This window comes from Pseudorca crassidens, chromosome X (genome assembly GCF_039906515.1).
Source record: "Pseudorca crassidens isolate mPseCra1 chromosome X, mPseCra1.hap1, whole genome shotgun sequence".
Lineage (NCBI taxonomy): Eukaryota > Metazoa > Chordata > Mammalia > Artiodactyla > Delphinidae > Pseudorca > Pseudorca crassidens.
This window is the reverse complement of record NC_090317.1, coordinates 135,058,656-135,079,575: the sequence shown is the minus strand read 5'-3', so window position 1 is coordinate 135,079,575 and position 20,920 is coordinate 135,058,656.

The following is a 20,920-nucleotide window of genomic DNA, read 5'->3' as shown; positions in this document are numbered from 1 at the left end:
CCTCTAACCCTAACCCTAGCCCGAACCCTAACCCTAACCCTTCCCCGAAGCCTGACCCTCACCCGTCCCCTAATCCTAACCCGTACGCTTACACTAACCCGCGCCCTCACACGTCCGCTCCCCCTAAAGCGTTGTCGTACCCTCACCTGGACCCTAAACCGTCCCCGTCCCCTAACCCTAACCCTAGCCCGAACCCTAACCCTAACCCTTCCCCGAAGCCTGACACTCACCCATCCCCTAATCCTAACCCGTACGCTGACACTAACCCGCGCCCTCACACGTCCGCTCCCCCTAAAGCGTTGTCGTACCCTCACCTGGACCCTAACCCGTCCCCGTCCCCTAACCCTAACCCTAGCCCGAAACCTAACCCTAACCCTTCCCCGAAGCCTGACCCTCACCCGTCCCCTAATCCTAACCCGTACGCTGACACTAACCCGCGCCCTCACACGTCCGCTCCCCCTAAAGCGTTGTCGTACCCTCACCTGGACCCTAAACCGTCCCCGTCCCCTAACCCTAACCCTAGCCCGAACCCTAACCCTAACCCTTCCCCGAAGCCTGACCCTCACCCGTCCCCTAATCCTAACCCGTAGGCTGACACTAACCCACGCCCTCACACGTCCGCTCCCCCTAAAGCGTTGTCGTACCCTCACCTGGACCCTAAACCGTCCCCGTCCCCTAACCCTAACCCTAGCCCGAACCCTAACCCTATCCCTTCCCCGAAGCCTGACCCTCACCCGTCCCCTAATCCTAACCCGTACGCTGACACTAACCCGCCCCCTCACACGTCCGCTCCCCCTAAAGCATTGTCGTACCCTCACCTGGACCCTAAACCGTCCCCGTCCCCTAACCCTAACCCTAGCCCGAACCCTAACCCTAACACTTCCCCGAAGCCTGACCCTCACCCGTCCCCTAATCCTAACCCGTACGCTGACACTAACCCGCGCCCTCACACGTCCGCTCCCCCTAAAGCGTTGTCGTACCCTCACCAGGACCCTAAACCGTCCCCGTCCCCTAAACCTAACCCTAGCCCGAACCCTAACCCTAACCCTTCCCCGAAGCCTGACCCTCACCCGTCCCCTAATCGTAACCCGTAGGCTGACACTAACCCGCGCCCTCACACGTCCGCTCCCCCTAAAGCGTTGTCGTACCCTCACCTGGACCCTAAACCGTCCCCGTCCCCTAACCCTAACCCTAGCCCGAACCCTAACCCTAACCCTTCCCCGAAGCCTGACCCTCACCCGTCCCCAAATCCTAACCCGTAGGCTGACACTAACCAGCGCCCTCACACGTCCGCTCCCCCTAAAGCATTGTCCTACCCTCACCTGGACCGTAACCCGTCCCCGTCCCCTAACCCTAACCCTAGCCCGAACCCTAAGCCTAACCGTTCCCCGAAGCCTGACCCTCACCCGTCCCCTAATCCTAACCCGTACGCTGACACTAACCCGCGCCCTCACACGTCCGCTCCCCCTAAAGCGTTGTCGTACCCTCACCTGGACCCTAAACCGTCCCCGTCCCCTAACCCTAACCCTAGCCCGAAACCTAACCCTAACCCTTCCCCGAAGCCTGACCCTCACCCGTCCCCTAATCCTAACCCGTACTCTTACACTAACCCGCGCCCTCACACGTCCGCTGCCCCTAAAGCGTTGTCGTACCCTCACCTGGACCCTAAACCGTCCCCGTCCCCTAACCCTAACCCTAGCCCGAACCCTAACCCTAACCCTTCCCCGAAGCCTGACCCTCACCCGTCCCCTAATCCTAACCCGTACGCTGACACTAACCCGCGCCCTCACACGTCTGCTCCCCCTAAAGCGTTGTCGTACCCTCACCAGGACCCTAAACCGTCCCCGTCCCCTAACCCTAACACTAGCCCGAACCCTAACCCTAACCCTTCCCCGAAGCCTGACCCTCACCCGTCCCCTAATCCTAACCCGTACGCTGACACTAACCCGCGCCCTCACACGTCCGCTCCCCCTAAAGCGTTGTCGTACCCTCACCTGGACCCTAACCCGTCCCCGTCCCCTAACCCTAACCCTAGCCCGAAACCTAACCCTAACCCTTCCCCGAAGCCTGACCCTCACCCGTCCCCTAATCCTAACCCGTACGCTGACCCTAACCCGCGCCCTCACACGTCCGCTCCCCCTAAAGAGTTGTCGTACCCTCACCTGGACCCTAAACCGTCCCCGTCCCCTAACCCTAACCCTAGCCCGAACCCTAACCCTAACCCTTCCCCGAAGCCTGACCCTCACCCGTCCCCTATTCCTAACCCGTACGCTTACACTAACCCACGCCCTCACACGTCCGCTCCCCCTAAAGCGTTGTCATACCCTCACCTGGACCCTAAACCGTCCCCGTCCCCTAACCCTAACCCTAGCCCGAACCCTAACCCTAACCCTTCCCTGAAGCCTGACCCTCACCCGTCCCCTAATCCTAACCCGTACGCTGACACTAACCTGCGCCCTCACACGTCCGCTCCCCCTAAAGCGTTGTCGTACCCTCACCTGGACCCTAAACCGTCCCCGTCCCCTAACCCTAACCCTAGCCCGAACCCTAACCCTAACCCTTCCCCGAAGCCTGACCCTCACCCGTCCCCTAATCCTAACCCGTACGCTGACATTAACCCGCGCCCTCACACGTCCGCTCCCCCTAAAGAGTTGTCCTACCCTCACCGGGACACTAAACCGTCCCCGTCCCCTAACCCTAACCCTAGCCCGAACCCTAACCCTAACCCTTCCCCGAAGCCTGACCCTCACCCGTCCCCTAATCCTAACACGTACGCTGACACTAACCCGCGCCCTCACACGTCCGCTCCCCCTAAAGCGTTGTCGTACCCTCACCTGGACCCTAAACCGTCCCCGTCCCCTAACCCTAACCCTAGCCCGAACCCTAACCCTAACCCTTCCCCGAAGCCTGACCCTCACCCGTCCCCTAATCCTAACCCGTACGCTGACACTAACCCGCGCCCTCACACGTCCGCTCCCCCTAAAGCGTTGTCGTACCCTCACCTGGACCCTAACCCGTCCCCGTCCCCTAACCCTAACCCTAGCCCGAAACCTAACCCTAACACTTCCCCGAAGCCTGACCCTCACCCGTCCCCTAATCCTAACCCGTACGCTGACACTAACCCGCGCCCTCACACGTCCGCTCCCCCTAAAGCGTTGTCGTACCCTCACCTGGACCCTAAACCGTCCCCGTCCCCTAACCCTAACCCTAGCCCGAACCCTAACCCTAACCCTTCCCCGAAGCCTGACCCTCACCCGTCCCCTAATCCTAACCGGTAGGCTGACACTAACCCACGCCCTCACACGTCCGCTCCCCCTAAAGCGTTGTCGTACCCTCACCTGGACCCTAAACCGTCCCCGTCCCCTAACCCTAACCCTAGCCCGAACCCTAACACTATCCCTTCCCCGAAGCCTGACCCTCACCCGTCCCCTAATCCTAACCCGTACGCTGACACTAACCCGCGCCCTCACACGTCCGCTCCCCCTAAAGCGTTGTCGTACCCTCACCTGGACCCTAAACCGTCCCCGTCCCCTAACCCTAACCCTAGCCCGAACCCTAACCCTAACCCTTCCCTGAAGCCTGACCCTCACCCGTCCCCTAATCCTAACCCGTACGCTGACACTAACCCGCGCCCTCACACGTCCGCTCCCCCTAAAGCGTTGTCGTACCCTCACCTGGACCCTAAACCGTCCCCGTCCCCTAACCCTAACCCTAGCCCGAACCCTAACCCTAACCCTTCCCCGAAGCCTGACCCTCACCCGTCCCCTAATCCTAACCCGTACGCTGACACTAACCCACGCCCTCACACGTCCGCTCCCCCTCAAGCGTTGTCGTACCCTCACCTGGACCCTAAACCGTCCCCGTCCCCTAACCCTAACCCTAGCCCGAAACCTAACCCTATCCCTTCCCCGAAGCCTGACCCTCACCCGTCCCCTAATCCTAACCCGTACGCTGACACTAACCCGCGCCCTCACACGTCCGCTCCCCCTAAAGCGTTGTCGTACCCTCACCTGGACCCTAAACCGTCCCCGTCCCCTAACCCTAACCCTAGCCCGAACCCTAAGCCTAACCCTTCCCCGAAGCCTGACTCTCACCCGTCCCCTAATCCTAACCCGTACGCTGACACTAACCCGCGCCCTCACACATCCGCTCCCCCTAAAGCGTTGTCGTACCCTCACCTGGACCCTAAACCGTCCCCGTCCCCTAACCCTAACCCTAGCCCGAACCCTAAGCCTAACACTTCCCCGAAGCCTGACCCTCACCCGTCCCCTCATCCTAACCCGTACGCTGACACTAACCCGCGCCCTCACACGTCCGCTCCCCCTAAAGCGTTGTCGTAACCTCACCTGGACCCTAAACCGTCCCCGTCCCCTAACCCTAACCCTAGCCCGAACCCTAACCCTAACCCTTCCCCGAAGCCTGACCCTCACCCGTCCCCTAATCGTAACCCGTACGCTGACACTAACCCGCGCCCTCACACGTCCGCTCCCCCTCAAGCGTTGTCGTACCCTCACCTGGACCCTAAACCGTCCCCGTCCCCTAACCCTAACCCTAGCCCGAACCCTAACCCTAACCCTTCCCCGAAGCCTGACCCTCACCCGTCCCCTAATCCTAACCCGTACGCTGACACTAACCCGCGCCCTCACACGTCCGCTCCCCCTAAAGCATTGTCCTACCCTCACCTGGACCCTAAACCGTCCCCGTCCCCTAACCCTAACCCTAGCCCGAACCCTAACCCTAACCCTTCCCCGAAGCCTGACCTTCACCCGTCCCCTAATCCTAAGCCTTACGCTGACACTAACCCGCGCCCTCACACGTCCGCTCCCCATAAAGCGTTGTCGTACCCTCACCTGGACCCTAAACCGTCCCCGTCCCCTAACCCTAACCGTAGCCCGAACCCTAACCCTAACCCTTCCCAGAAGCCTGACCCTCACCCGTCCCCAAATCGTAAGCCGTACGCTGACACTAACCCGCGCCCTCACACGTCCGCTCCCCCTAAAGCGTTGTCGTACCCTCACCTGGACCCTAAACCGTCCCCGTCCCCTAACCCTAACCCTAGCCCGAACCCTAACCCTAACCCTTCCCCGAAGCCTGACCCTCACCCGTCCCCTAATCCTAACCCGTACGCTGACACTAACCCGCGCCCTCACACGTCCGCTCCCCCTAAAGCGTTGTCGTACCCTCACCTGTACCCTAACCCGTCCCCGTCCCCTAACCCTAACCCTAGCCCGAACCCTAACCCTATCCCTTCCCCGAAGCCTGACCCTCACCCGTCCCCTAATCCTAACCCGTACGCTGACACTAACCCGCGCCCTCACACGTCCGCTCCCCCTAAAGCATTGTCGTACCCTCACCTGGACCCTAAACCGTCCCCGTCCCCTAACCCTAACCCTAGCCCGAACCCTAACCCTAACCCTTCCCCGAAGCCTGACCCTCACCCGTCCCCTAATCCTAACCCGTACGCTGACACTAACCCGCGCCCTCACACGTCCGCTCCCCCTAAAGCGTTGTCGTACCCTCACCAGGACCCTAAACCGTCCCCGTCCCCTAACCCTAACCCTAGCCCGAACCCTAACCCTAACCCTTCCCCGAAGCCTGACCCTCACCCGTCCCCTAATCGTAACCCGTACGCTGACACTAACCTGCGCCCTCACACGTCCGCTCCCCCTAAAGCGTTGTCGTACCCTCACCTGGACCCTAAACCGTCCCCGTCCCCTAACCCTAACCCTAGCCCGAACCCTAACCCTAACCCTTCCCCGAAGCCTGACCCTCACCCGTCCCCTAATCCTAACCCGTAGGCTGACACTAACCCACGCCCTCACACGTCCGCTCCCCCTAAAGCGTTGTCGTACCCTCACCTGGACCCTAAACCGTCCCCGTCCCCTAACCCTAACCCTAGCCCGAACCCTAACCCTATCCCTTCCCCGAAGCCTGACCCTCACACGTCCCCTAATCCTAACCCGTACGCTGACACTAACCCGCGCCCTCACACGTCCGCTCCCCCTAAAGCATTGTCGTACCCTCACCTGGACCCTAAACCGTCCCCGTCCCCTAACCCTAACCCTAGCCCGAACCCTAACCCTAACCCTTCCCCGAAGCCTGACCCTCACCCGTCCCCTAATCCTAACCCGTACGCTGACACTAACCCGCGCCCTCACACGTCCGCTCCCCCTAAAGCGTTGTCGTACCCTCACCAGGACCCTAAACCGTCCCCGTCCCCTAACCCTAACCCTAGTCCGAACCCTAACCCTAACCCTTCCCCGAAGCCTGACCCTCACCCGTCCCCTAATCGTAACCCGTACGCTGACACTAACCCGCGCCCTCACACGTCCGCTCCCCCTAAAGCGTTGTCGTACCCTCACCTGGACCCTAAACCGTCCCTGTGCCCTAACCCTAACCCTAGCCCGAACCCTAACCCTAACCCTTCCCCGAAGCCTGACCCTCACCCGTCCCCAAATCGTAAGCCGTACGCTGACACTAACCAGCGCCCTCACACGTCCGCTCCCCCTAAAGCGTCCTACCCTCACCTGGACCGTAACCCGTCCCCGTCCCCTAACCCTAACCCTAGCCCGAACCCTAACCCTATCCCTTCCCCGAAGCCTGACCCTCACCCGTCCCCTAATCCTAACCCGTACGCTGACACTAACCCGCGCCCTCACACGTCCGCTCCCCCTAAAGCGTTGTCGTACCCTCACCTGGACCCTAAACCATCCCCGTCCCCTAACCCTAACCCTAGCCCGAACCCTAACCCTAACCCTTCCCCGAAGCCTGACCCTCACCCGTCCCCTAATCCTAACCCGTACGCTGACACTAACCCGCGCCCTCACACGTCCGCTCCCCCTAAAGCGTTGTCGTACCCTCACCAGGACCCTAAACCGTCCCCGTCCCCTAACCCTAACCCTAGCCCGAACCCTAACCCTAACCCTTCCCCGAAGCCTGACCCTCACCCGTCCCCTAATCGTAACCCGTACGCTGACACTAAACCGCGCCCTCACACGTCCGCTCCCCCTAAAGCGTTGTCGTACCCTCACCTGGACCCTAAACCGTCCCCGTCCCCTAACCCTAACCCTAGCCCGAACGCCAACCCTAACCCTTCCCCGAAGCCTGACCCTCACCCGTCCCCTAATCCTAACCCGTAGGCTGACACTAACCCACGCCCTCACACGTCCGCTCCCACTAAAGCGTTGTCGTACCCTCACCTGGACCCTAAACCGTCCCCGTCCCCTAACCCTAACCCTAGCCCGAACCCTAACCCTATCCCTTCCCCGAAGCCTGACCCTCACCCGTCCCATAATCCTAACCCATACGCTGACACTAAACCGCGCCCTCACACGTCCGCTCCCCCTAAAGCATTGTCTTACCCTCACCTGGACCCTAAACCGTCCCCGTCCCCTAACCCTAACCCTAGCCCGAACCCTAACCCTAACCCTTCCCCGAAGCCTGACCCTCACCCGTCCCCTAATCGTAAACCGTACGCTGACACTAACCCGCGCCCTCACACATCCGCTCCCCAAAAGCGTTGTCGTACCCTCACCAGGACCCTAAACCGTCCCCGTCCCCTAACCCTAACCCTAGCCCGAACCCTAACCCTAACCCTTCCCCGAAGCCTGACCCTCACCCGTCCCCTAATCGTAACCCGTACGCTGACACTAACCCGCGCCCTCACACGTCCGCTCCCCCTAAAGCGTTGTCGTACCCTCACCTGGACCCTAAACCGTCCCCGTCCCCTAACCCTAACCCTAGCCCGAAACCTAACCCTAACCCTTCCCCGAAGCCTGACCCTCACCCGTCCCCAAATCGTAAGCCGTACGCTGACACTAACCAGCGCCCTCACACGTCCGCTCCCCCTAAAGCGTCCTACCCTCACCTGGACCGTAACCCGTCCCCGTCCCCTAACCCTAACCCTAGCCCGAACCCTAACCCTAAACCTTCCCCGAAGCCTGACCCTCACCCGTCCCCTAATCCTAACCCGTACGCTTACACTAACCCGCGCCCTCACACGTCCGCTCCCCCTAAAGCGTTGTCATACCCTCACCTGGACCCTAAACCGTCCCCGTCCCCTAACCCTAACCCTAGCCCGAACCCTAAGCCTAACCCTTCCCCGAAGCCTGACCCTCACCCGTCCCCTAATCCTAACCCGTACGCTGACACTAACCCGCGCCCTCACACGTCCGCTCCCCCTAAAGCGTTGTCGTACCCTCACCTGGACCCTAAACCGTCCCCGTCCCCTAACCCTAACCCTAGCCCGAACCCTAACCCTAACCCTTACCCGAAGCCTGACCCTCATCCATCCCCTAATCCTAACCCGTACGCTGACACTAACCCACGCCCTCACACGTCCGCTCCCCCTAAAGCGTTGTCGTACCCTCACCTGGACCCTAAACCGTCCCCGTCCCCTAACCCTAACCCTAGCCCGAACCCTAACCCTATCCCTTCCCCGAGGCCTGACCCTCACCCGTCCCCTAATCCTAACCCGTACGCTGACACTAACCCGCGCCCTCACACGTCCGCTCCCCCTAAAGCTTTGTCGTACCCTCACCTGGACCCTAAACCGTCCCCGTCCCCTAACCCTAACCCTAGCCCGAACCCTAAGCCTAACCCTTCCCCGAAGCCTGACTCTCACCCGTCCCCTAATCCTAACCCGTACGCTGACACTAACCCGCGCCCTCACACGTCCGCTCCCCCTAAAGCGTTGTCGTACCCTCACCTGGACCCTAAACCGTCCCCGTCCCCTAACCCTAACCCTAGCCCGAACCCTAAGCCTAACACTTCCCCGAAGCCTGACCCTCACCCGTCCCCTCATCCTAACCCGTACGCTGACACTAACCCGCGCCCTCACACGTCCGCTCCCCCTAAAGCGTTGTCGTACCCTCACCTGGACCCTAAACCGTCCCCGTCCCCTAACCCTAACCCTAGCCCGAACCCTAACCCTAACCCTTCCCCGAAGCCTGACCCTCACCCGTCCCCTAATCCTAACCCGTACGCTGACACTAACCCGCGCCCTCACACGTCCGCTCCCCCTAAAGCGTTGTCGTACCCTCACCTGGACCCTAAACCGTCCCCGTCCCCTAACCCTAACCCTAGCCCGAACCCTAACCCTAACCCTTCCCCGAAGCCTGACCCTCACCCGTCCCCTAATCCTAACCCGTACGCTGACACTAACCCGCGCCCTCACACGTCCGCTCCCCCTAAAGCGTTGTCCTACCCTCACCTGGACCCTAAACCGTCCCCGTCCCCTAACCCTAACCCTAGCCCGAACCCTAACCCTAACCCTTCCCCGAAGCCTGACCCTCACCCGTCCCCTAATCCTAAGCCTTACGCTGACACTAACCCGCGCCCTCACACGTCCGCTCCCCCTAAAGCGTTGTCGTACCCTCACCTGGACCCTAAACCGTCCCCATCCCCTAACCCTAACCGTAGCCCGAACCCTAACCCTAAACCTTCCCCGAAGCCTGACCCTCACCCGTCCCCAAATCGTAAGCTGTACGCTGACACTAACCCGCGCCCTCACACGTCCGCTCCCCCTAAAGCGTTGTCGTACCCTCACCTGGACCCTAAACCGTCCCCGTCCCCTAACCCTAACCCTAGCCCGAACCCTAACCCTAACCCTTCCCCGAAGCCTGACCCTCACCCGTCCCCTAATCCTAACCCGTACGCTGACACTAACCCGCGCCCTCACACGTCCGCTCCCCCTAAAGCGTTGTCGTACCCTCACCTGGACTCTAACCCGTCCCCGTCCCCTAACCCTAACCCTAGCCCGAAACCTAACCCTAACCCTTCCCCGAAGCCTGACCCTTACCCGTCCCCTAGTCCTAACCCGTACGCTGACACTAACCCGCGCCCTCACATGTCCGCTCCCCCTAAAGAGTTGTCGTACCCTCACCTGGACCTTAAACCGTCCCCGTCCCCTAACCCTAACCCTAGCCCGAACCCTAACCCTAACCCTTCCCCGAAGCCTGACCCTCACCCGTCCCCTAATCCTAACCCGTACGCTTACACTAACCTGCGCCCTCACACGTCCGCTCCCCCTAAAGCGTTGTCGTACCCTCACCTGTACCCTAAACCGTCCCCGTCCCCTAACCCTAACCCTAGCCCGAACCCTAACCCTAACCCTTCCCCGAAGCCTGACCCTCACCCGTCCCCTAATCCTAACCCGTACGCTGACACTAACCCGCGCCCTCACACGTCCGCTCCCCCTAAAGCGTTGTCGTACCCTCACCTGGACCCTAAACCGTCCCCGTCCCCTAACCCTAACCCTAGCCCGAACCCTAACCCTAACCCTTCCCCGAAGCCTGACCCTCACCCGTCCCCTAATCCTAACCCGTACGCTGACACTAACCCGCGCCCTCACACGTCCGCTCCCCCTAAAGCGTTGTCGTACCCTCACCTGGACCCTAAACCGTCCCCGTCCCCTAACCCTAACCCTAGCCCGAAACCTAACCCTAACCTTTCCCCGAAGCCTGACCCTCACCCGTCCCCTAATCCTAACCCGTACGCTGACACTAACCTGCGCTCTCACACGTCCGCTCCCCCTAAAGCGTTGTCGTACCCTCACCTGGACCCTAAACCGTCCCCGTCCCCTAACCCTAACCCTAGCCCGAACCCTAACCCTAACCCTTCCCCGAAGCCTGACCCTCACCCGTCCCCTAATCCTAACCCGTACGCTGACACTAACCCGCGCCCTCACACGTCCGCTCCCCCTAAAGCGTTGTCGTACCCTCACCAGGACCCTAAACCGTCCCCGTCCCCTAACCCTAACCCTAGCCCGAACCCTAACCCTAACCCTTCCCCGAAGCCTGACCCTCACCCGTCCCCTAATCGTAACCCGTACGCTGACACTAACCCGCGCCCTCACACGTCCGCTCCCCCTAAAGCGTTGTCGTACCCTCACCTGGACCCTAAACCGTCCCCGTCCCCTAACCCTAACCCTAGCCCGAACCCTAACCCTAACCCTTCCCCGAAGCCTGACCCTCACCCGTCCCCAAATCGTAAGCCGTACGCTGACACTAACCCGCGCCCTCACACGTCCGCTCCCCCTAAAGCGTTGTCGTACCCTCACCTGGACCGTAACCCGTCCCCGTCCCCTAACCCTAACCCTAGCCCGAACCCTAACCCTAACCCTTCCCGGAAGCCTGACCCTCACCCGTCCCCTCATCCTAACCCGTACGCTGACACTAACACGCGCCCTCACACGTCCGCTCCCCCTAAAGCGTTGTCGTACCCTCACCTGGACCCTAAACCGTCCCCGTCCCCTAACCCTAACCCTAGCCCGAACCCTAACCCTAACCCTTCCCCGAAGCCTGACCCTCACCCGTCCCCTAATCCTAACCCGTACGCTGACACTAACCCGCGCCCTCACACGTCCGCTCCCCCTAAAGCGTTGTCGTACCCTCACCTGGACCCTAAACCGTCCCCGTCCCCTAACCCTAACCCTAGCCCGAACCCTAACCCTAACCCTTCCCCGAAGCCTGACACTCACCCATCCCCTAATCCTAACCCGTACGCTTACACTAACCCGCGCCCTCACACGTCCGCTCCCCCTAAAGCGTTGTCGTACCCTCACCTGGACCCTAAACCGTCCCCGTCCCTTAACCCTAACCCTAGCCCGAACCCTAACCCTAACCCTTCCCCGAAGCCTGACCCTCACCCGTCCCCTAATCCTAACCCGTACGCTGACACTAACCCGCGCCCTCACACGTCCGTTCCCCCTAAAGCGTTGTCGTACCCTCACCTGGACCCTAAACCGTCCCCGTCCCCTAACCCTAACCCTAGCCCGAAACCTAACCCTAACCCTTCCCCGAAGCCTGACCCTCACCCGTCCCCTAATCCTAACCCGTACGCTGACACTAACCCGCGCCCTCACACGTCCGCTCCCCCTAAAGCGTTGTCGTACCCTCACCTGGACCCTAAACCGTCCCCGTCCCCTAACCCTAACCCTAGCCCGAACCCTAACCCTAACCGTTCCCCGAAGCCTGACCCTCACCCGTCCCCTAATCCTAACCCGTACGCTGACACTAACTCGCGCCCTCACACGTCCGCTCCCCCTAAAGCGTTGTCGTACCCTCACCTGGACCCTAACCCGTCCCCGTCCCCTAACCCTAACCCTAGCCCGAACCCTAACCCTAACCCTTCCCCGAAGCCTGACCCTCACCCGTCCCCTAATCCTAACCCGTACGCTGACACTAACCCGCGCCCTCACACGTCCGCTCCCCCTAAAGCGTTGTCGTACCCTCACCTGGACCCTAAACCGTCCCCGTCCCCTAACCCTAACCCTAGCCCGAACCCTAACCCTAACCCTTCCCCGAAGCCTGACCCTTACCCGTCCCCTAATCCTAACCCGTAGGCTGACACTAACCCACGCCCTCACACGTCCGCTCCCCCTAAAGCGTTGTCGTACCCTCACCTGGACCCTAAACCGTCCCCGTCCCCTAACCCTAACCCTAGCCCGAACCCTAAGCCTAACCCTTCCCCGAAGCCTGACACTCACCCGTCCCCTCATCCTAACCCGTACGCTGACACTAACCCGCGCCCTCACACGTCCGCTCCCCCTAAAGCGTTGTCCTACCCTCACCTGGACCCTAACCCGTCCCCGTCCCCTAACCCTAACCCTATCCCGAAACCTAACCCTAACCTTTCCCCGAAGCCTGACCCTCACCCGTCCCCTAATCCTAACCCGTACGCTGACACTAACCTGCGCCCTCACACATCCGCTCCCCCTAAAGCGTTGTCGTACCCTCACCTGGACCCTAAACCATCCCCGTCCCCTAACCCTAACCCTAGCCCGAACCCTAACCCTAACCCTTCCCCGAAGCCTGACCCTCACCCGTCCCCTAATCCTAACCCGTACGCTGACACTAACCCGCGCCCTCACACGTCCGCTCCCCCTAAAGCGTTGTCGTACACTCACCTGGACCCTAACCCGTCCCCGTCCCCTAACCCTAACCCTAGCCCGAAACCTAACCCTAACACTTCCCCGAAGCCTGACCCTCACCCGTCCCCTAATCCTAACCCGTACGCTGACACTAACCCGCGCCCTCACACGTCCGCTCCCCCTAAAGCGTTGTCGTACCCTCACCTGGACCCTAAACCGTCCCCGTCCCCTAACCCTAACCCTAGCCCGAACCCTAACCCTAACCCTTCCCCGAAGCCTGACCCTCACCCGTCCCCTAATCCTAACCGGTAGGCTGACACTAACCCACGCCCTCACACGTCCGCTCCCCCTAAAGCGTTGTCGTACCCTCACCTGGACACTAAACCGTCCCCGTCCCCTAACCCTAACCCTAGCCCGAACCCTAACACTATCCCTTCCCCGAAGCCTGACCCTCACCCGTCCCCTAATCCTAACCCGTACGCTGACACTAACCCGCGCCCTCACACGTCCGCTCCCCCTAAAGCGTTGTCGTACCCTCACCTGGACCCTAAACCGTCCCCGTCCCCTAACCCTAACCCTAGCCCGAACCCTAACCCTAACCCTTCCCTGAAGCCTGACCCTCACCCGTCCCCTAATCCTAACCCGTACGCTGACACTAACCCGCGCCCTCACACGTCCGCTCCCCCTAAAGCGTTGTCGTACCCTCACCTGGACCCTAAACCGTCCCCGTCCCCTAACCCTAACCCTAGCCCGAACCCTAACCCTAACCCTTCCCCGAAGCCTGACCCTCACCCGTCCCCTAATCCTAACCCGTACGCTGACACTAACCCACGCCCTCACACGTCCGCTCCCCCTCAAGCGTTGTCGTACCCTCACCTGGACCCTAAACCGTCCCCGTCCCCTAACCCTAACCCTAGCCCGAAACCTAACCCTATCCCTTCCCCGAAGCCTGACCCTCACCCGTCCCCTAATCCTAACCCGTACGCTGACACTAACCCGCGCCCTCACACGTCCGCTCCCCCTAAAGCGTTGTCGTACCCTCACCTGGACCCTAAACCGTCCCCGTCCCCTAACCCTAACCCTAGCCCGAACCCTAAGCCTAACCCTTCCCCGAAGCCTGACTCTCACCCGTCCCCTAATCCTAACCCGTACGCTGACACTAACCCGCGCCCTCACACGTCCGCTCCCCCTAAAGCGTTGTCGTACCCTCACCTGGACCCTAAACCGTCCCCGTCCCCTAACCCTAACCCTAGCCCGAACCCTAAGCCTAACACTTCCCCGAAGCCTGACCCTCACCCGTCCCCTCATCCTAACCCGTACGCTGACACTAACCCGCGCCCTCACACGTCCGCTCCCCCTAAAGCGTTGTCGTAACCTCACCTGGACCCTAAACCGTCCCCGTCCCCTAACCCTAACCCTAGCCCGAACCCTAACCCTAACCCTTCCCCGAAGCCTGACCCTCACCCGTCCCCTAATCCTAACCCGTACGCTGACACTAACCCGCGCCCTCACACGTCCGCTCCCCCTCAAGCGTTGTCGTACCCTCACCTGGACCCTAAACCGTCCCCGTCCCCTAACCCTAACCCTAGCCCGAACCCTAACCCTAACCCTTCCCCGAAGCCTGACCCTCACCCGTCCCCTAATCCTAACCCGTACGCTGACACTAACCCGCGCCCTCACACGTCCGCTCCCCCTAAAGCGTTGTCCTACCCTCACCTGGACCCTAAACCGTCCCCGTCCCCTAACCCTAACCCTAGCCCGAACCCTAACCCTAACCCTTCCCCGAAGCCTGACCCTCACCCGTCCCCTAATCCTAAGCCTTACGCTGACACTAACCCGCGCCCTCACACGTCCGCTCCCCATAAAGCGTTGTCGTACCCTCACCTGGACCCTAAACCGTCCCCGTCCCCTAACCCTAACCGTAGCCCGAACGCTAACCCTAACCCTTCCCAGAAGCCTGACCCTCACCCGTCCCCAAATCGTAAGCCGTACGCTGACACTAACCCGCGCCCTCACACGTCCGCTCCCCCTAAAGCGTTGTCGTACCCTCACCTGGACCCTAAACCGTCCCCGTCCCCTAACCCTAACCCTAGCCCGAACCCTAACCCTAACCCTTCCCCGAAGCCTGACCCTCACCCGTCCCCTAATCCTAACCCGTACGCTGACACTAACCCGCGCCCTCACACGTCCGCTCCCCCTAAAGCGTTGTCGTACCCTCACCTGGACCCTAACCCGTCCCCGTCCCCTAACCCTAACCCTAGCCCGAAACCTAACCCTAACCCTTCCCCGAAGCCTGACCCTCACCCGTCCCCTAATCCTAACCCGTACGCTGACACTAACCCGCGCCCTCACACGTCCGCTCCCCCTAAAGAGTTGTCGTACCCTCACCTGGACCCTAAACCGTCCCCGTCCCCTAACCCTAACCCTAGCCCGAACCCTAACCCTAACCCTTCCCCGAAGCCTGACCCTCACCCGTCCCCTAATCCTAACCCGTACGCTTACACTAACCCGCGCCCTCACACGTCCGCTCCACCTAAAGCGTTGTCGTACCCTCACCTGGACCCTAAACCGTCCCCGTGCCCTAACCCTAACCCTAGCCCGAACCCTAACCCTAACCCTTCCCCGAAGCCTGACCCTCACCCGTCCCCTAATCCTAACCCGTACGCTGACATTAACCCGCGCCCTCACACGTCCGCTCCCCCTAAAGCGTTGTCGTACCCTCACCTGGACCCTAAACCGTCCCCGTCCCCTAACCCTAACCCTAGCCCGAACCCTAACCCTAACCCTTCCCCGAAGCCTGACCCTCACCCGTCCCCTAATCCTAACCCGTACGCTGACACTAACCCGCGCCCTCACACGTCCGCTCCCCCTAAAGCGTTGTCGTACCCTCACCTGGACCCTAACCCGTCCCCGTCCCCTAACCCTAACCCTAGCCCGAAACCTAACCCTAACCTTTCCCCGAAGCCTGACCCTCACCCGTCCCCTAATCCTAACCCGTACGCTGACACTAACCCGCGCCCTCACACGTCCGCTCCCCCTAAAGCGTTGTCGTACCCTCACCTGGACCCTAAACCATCCCCGTCCCCTAACCCTAACCCTAGCCCGAACCCTAACCCTAACCCTTCCCCGAAGCCTGACCCTCACCCGTCCCCTAATCCTAACCCGTACGCTGACACTAACCCGCGCCCTCACACGTCCGCTCACCCTAAAGCGTTGTCGTACCCTCACCAGGACCCTAAACCGTCCCCGTCCCCTAACCCTAACCCTAGCCCGAACCCTAACCCTAACCCTTCCCCGAAGCCTGACCCTCACCCGTCCCCTAATCGTAACCCGTACGCTGACACTAACCCGCGCCCTCACACGTCCGCTCCCCCTAAAGCGTTGTCGTACCCTCACCTGGACCCTAAACCGTCCCCGTCCCCTAACCCTAACCCTAGCCCGAACCCTAACCCTAACCCTTCCCCGAAGCCTGACCCTCACCTGTCCCCTAATCCTAACCCGTAGGCTGACACTAACCCACGCCCTCACACGTCCGCTCCCCCTAAAGCGTTGTCGTACCCTCACCTGGACCCTAAACCGTCCCCGTCCCCTAACCCTAACCCTAGCCCGAACCCTAACCCTATCCCTTCCCCGAAGCCTGACCCTCACCCGTCCCCTAATCCTAACCCGTACGCTGACACTAACCCGCGCCCTCACACGTCCGCTCCCCCTAAAGCATTGTCGTACCCTCACCTGGACCCTAAACCGTCCCCGTCCCCTAACCCTAACCCTAGCCCGAACCCTAACCCTAACCCTTCCCCGAAGCCTGACCCTCACCCGTCCCCTAATCCTAACCCGTACGCTGACACTAACCCGCGCCCTCACACGTCCGCTCCCCCTAAAGCGTTGTCGTACCCTCACCAGGACCCTAAACCGTCCCCGTCCCCTAACCCTAACCCTAGTCCGAACCCTAACCCTAACCCTTCCCCGAAGCCTGACCCTCAACCGTCCCCTAATCGTAACCCGTACGCTGACACTAACCCGCGCCCTCACACGTCCGCTCCCCCTAAAGCGTTGTCGTACCCTCACCTGGACCCTAAACCGTCCCCGTGCCCTAACCCTAACCCTAGCCCGAACCCTAACCCTAACCCTTCCCCGAAGCCTGACCCTCACCCGTCCCCAAATCGTAAGCCGTACGCTGACACTAACCAGCGCCCTCACACGTCCGCTCCCCCTAAAGCGTCCTACCCTCACCTGGACCGTAACCCGTCCCCGTCCCCTAACCCTAACCCTAGCCCGAACCCTAACCCTATCCCTTCCCCGAAGCCTGACCCTCACCCGTCCCCTAATCCTAACCCGTACGCTGACACTAACCCGCGCCCTCACACGTCCGCTCCCCCTAAAGCGTTGTCGTACCCTCACCTGGACCCTAAACCGTCCCCGTCCCCTAACCCTAACCCTAGCCCGAACCCTAACCCTAACCCTTCCCCGAAGCCTGACCCTCACCCGTCCCCTAATCCTAACCCGTACGCTGACACTAACCCGCGCCCTCACACGTCCGCTCCCCCTAAAGCGTTGTCGTACCCTCACCTGGACCCTAACCCGTCCCCGTCCCCTAACCCTAACCCTAGCCCGAAACCTAACCCTAACCTTTCCCCGAAGCCTGACCCTCACCCGTCCCCTAATCCTAACCCGTACGCTGACACTAACCCGCGCCCTCACACGTCCGCTCCCCCTAAAGCGTTGTCGTACCCTCACCTGGACCCTAAACCATACCCGTCCCCTAACCCTAACCCTAGCCCGAACCCTAACCCTAACCCTTCCCCGAAGCCTGACCCTCACCCGTCCCCTAATCCTAACCCGTACGCTGACACTAACCCGCGCCCTCACACGTCCGCTCCCCCTAAAGCGTTGTCGTACCCTCACCAGGACCCTAAACCGTCCCCGTCCCCTAACCCTAACCCTAGCCCGAACCCTAACCCTAACCCTTCCCCGAAGCCTGACCCTCACCCGTCCCCTAATCGTAACCCGTACGCTGACACTAACCCGCGCCCTCACACATCCGCTCCCCCTAAAGCGTTGTCGTACCCTCACCTGGACCCTAAACCGTCCCCGTCCCCTAAGCCTAACCCTAGCCCGAACGCTAACCCTAACCCTTCCCCGAAGCCTGACCCTCACCCGTCCCCTAATCCTAACCCGTAGGCTGACACTAACCCACGCCCTCACACGTCCGCTCCCCCTAAAGCGTTGTCGTACCCTCACCTGGACCCTAAACCGTCCCCGTCCCCTAACCCTAACCCTAGCCCGAACCCTAACCCTATCCCTTCCCCGAAGCCTGACCCTCACCCGTCCCCTAATCCTAACCCGTACGCTGACACTAAACCGCGCCCTCACACGTCCGCTCCCCCTAAAGCATTGTCTTACCCTCACCTGGACCCTAAACCGTCCCCGTCCCCTAACCCTAACCCTAGCCCGAACCCTAACCCTAACCCTTCCCCGAAGCCTGACCCTCACCCGTCCCCTAATCCTAACCCGTACGCTGACACTAACCCGCGCCCTCACACATCCGCTCCCCCAAAGCGTTGTCGTACCCTCACCAGGACCCTAAACCGTCCCCGTCCCCTAACCCTAACCCTAGCCCGAACCCTAACCCTAACCCTTCCCCGAAGCCTGACCCTCACCCGTCCCCTAATCGTAACCCGTACGCTGACACTAACCCGCGCCCTCACACGTCCGCTCCCCCTAAAGCGTCCTACCCTCACCTGGACCGTAACCCGTCCCCGTCCCCTAACCCTAACCCTAGCCCGAACCCTAACCCTAAACCTTCCCCGAAGCCTGACCCTCACCCGTCCCCTAATCCTAACCCGTACGCTTACACTAACCCGCGCCCTCACACGTCCGCTCCCCCTAAAGCGTTGTCATACCCTCACCTGGACCCTAAACCGTCCCCGTCCCCTAACCCTAACCCTAGCCCGAACCCTAAGCCTAACCCTTCCCCGAAGCCTGACCCTCACCCGTCCCCTAATCCTAACCCGTACGCTGACACTAACCCGCGCCCTCACACGTCCGCTCCCCCTAAAGCGTTGTCGTACCCTCACCTGGACCCTAAACCGTCCCCGTCCCCTAACCCTAACCCTAGCCCGAACCCTAACCCTAACCCTTACCCGAAGCCTGACCCTCACCCATCCCCTAATCCTAACCCGTACGCTGACACTAACCCACGCCCTCACACGTCCGCTCCCCCTAAAGCGTTGTCGTACCCTCACCTGGACCCTAAACCGTCCCCGTCCCCTAACCCTAACCCTAGCCCGAACCCTAACCCTATCCCTTCCCCGAAGCCTGACCCTCACCCGTCCCCTAATCCTAACCCGTACGCTGACACTAACCCGCGCCCTCACACGTCCGCTCCCCCTAAAGCTTTGTCGTACCCTCACCTGGACCCTAAACCGTCCCCGTCCCCTAACCCTAACCCTAGCCCGAACCCTAAGCCTAACCCTTCCCCGAAGCCTGACTCTCACCCGTCCCCTAATCCTAACCCGTACGCTGACACTAACCCGCGCCCTCACACGTCCGCTCCCCCTAAAGCGTTGTCGTACCCTCACCTGGACCCTAAACCGTCCCCGTCCCCTAACCCTAACCCTAGCCCGAACCCTAAGCCTAACACTTCCCCGAAGCCTGACCCTCACCCGTCCCCTCATCCTAACCCGTACGCTGACACTAACCCGCGCCCTCACACGTCCGCTCCCCCTAAAGCGTTGTCGTACCCTCACCTGGACCCTAAACCGTCCCCGTCCCCTAACCCTAACCCTAGCCCGAACCCTAACCCTAACCCTTCCCCGAAGCCTGACCCTCACCCGTCCCCTAATCCTAACCCGTACGCTGACACTAACCCGCGCCCTCACACGTCCGCTCCCCCTAAAGCGTTGTCGTACCCTCACCTGGACCCTAAACCGTCCCCGTCCCCTAACCCTAACCCTAGCCCGAACCCTAACCCTAACCCTTCCCCGAAGCCTGACCCTCACCCGTCCCCTAATCCTAACCCGTACGCTGACACTAACCCGCGCCCTCACACGTCCGCTCCCCCTAAAGCGTTGTCGTACCCTCACCTGGACCCTAAACCGTCCCCATCCCCTAACCCTAACCGTAGCCCGAACCCTAACCCTAAACCTTCCCCGAAGCCTGACCCTCACCCGTCCCCAAATCGTAAGCCGTACGCTGACACTAACCCGCGCCCTCACACGTCCGCTCCCCCTAAAGCGTTGTCCTACCCTCACCTGGACCCTAAACCGTCCCCGTCCCCTAACCCTAACCCTAGCCCGAACCCTAACCCTAACCCTTCCCCGAAGCCTGACCCTCACCCGTCCCCTAATCCTAAGCCTTACGCTGACACTAACCCGCGCCCTCACACGTCCGCTCCCCCTAAAGCGTTGTCGTACCCTCACCTGGACCCTAAACCGTCCCCATCCCCTAACCCTAACCGTAGCCCGAACCCTAACCCTAAACCTTCCCCGAAGCCTGACCCTCACCCGTCCCCAAATCGTAAGCCGTACGCTGACACTAACCCGCGCCCTCACACGTCCGCTCCCCCTAAAGCGTTGTCGTACCCTCACCTGGACCCTAAACCGTCCCCGTCCCCTAACCCTAACCCTAGCCCGAACCCTAACCCTAAACCTTCCCCGAAGCCTGACCCTCACCCATCCCCTAATCCTAACCCGTACGCTTACACTAACCCGCGCCCTCACACGTCCGCTCCCCCTAAAGCGTTGTCATACCCTCACCTGGACCCTAAACCGTCCCCGTCCCCTAACCCTAACCCTAGCCCGAACCCTAAGCCTAACCCTTCCCCGAAGCCTGACCCTCACCCGTCCCCTAATCCTAACCCGTACGCTGACACTAACCCGCGCCCTCACACGTCCGCTCCCCCTAAAGCGTTGTCGTACCCTCACCTGGACCCTAAACCGTCCCCGTCCCCTAACCCTAACCCTAGCCCGAACCCTAACCCTAACCCTTACCCGAAGCCTGACCCTCACCCATCCCCTAATCCTAACCCGTACGCTGACACTAACCCAC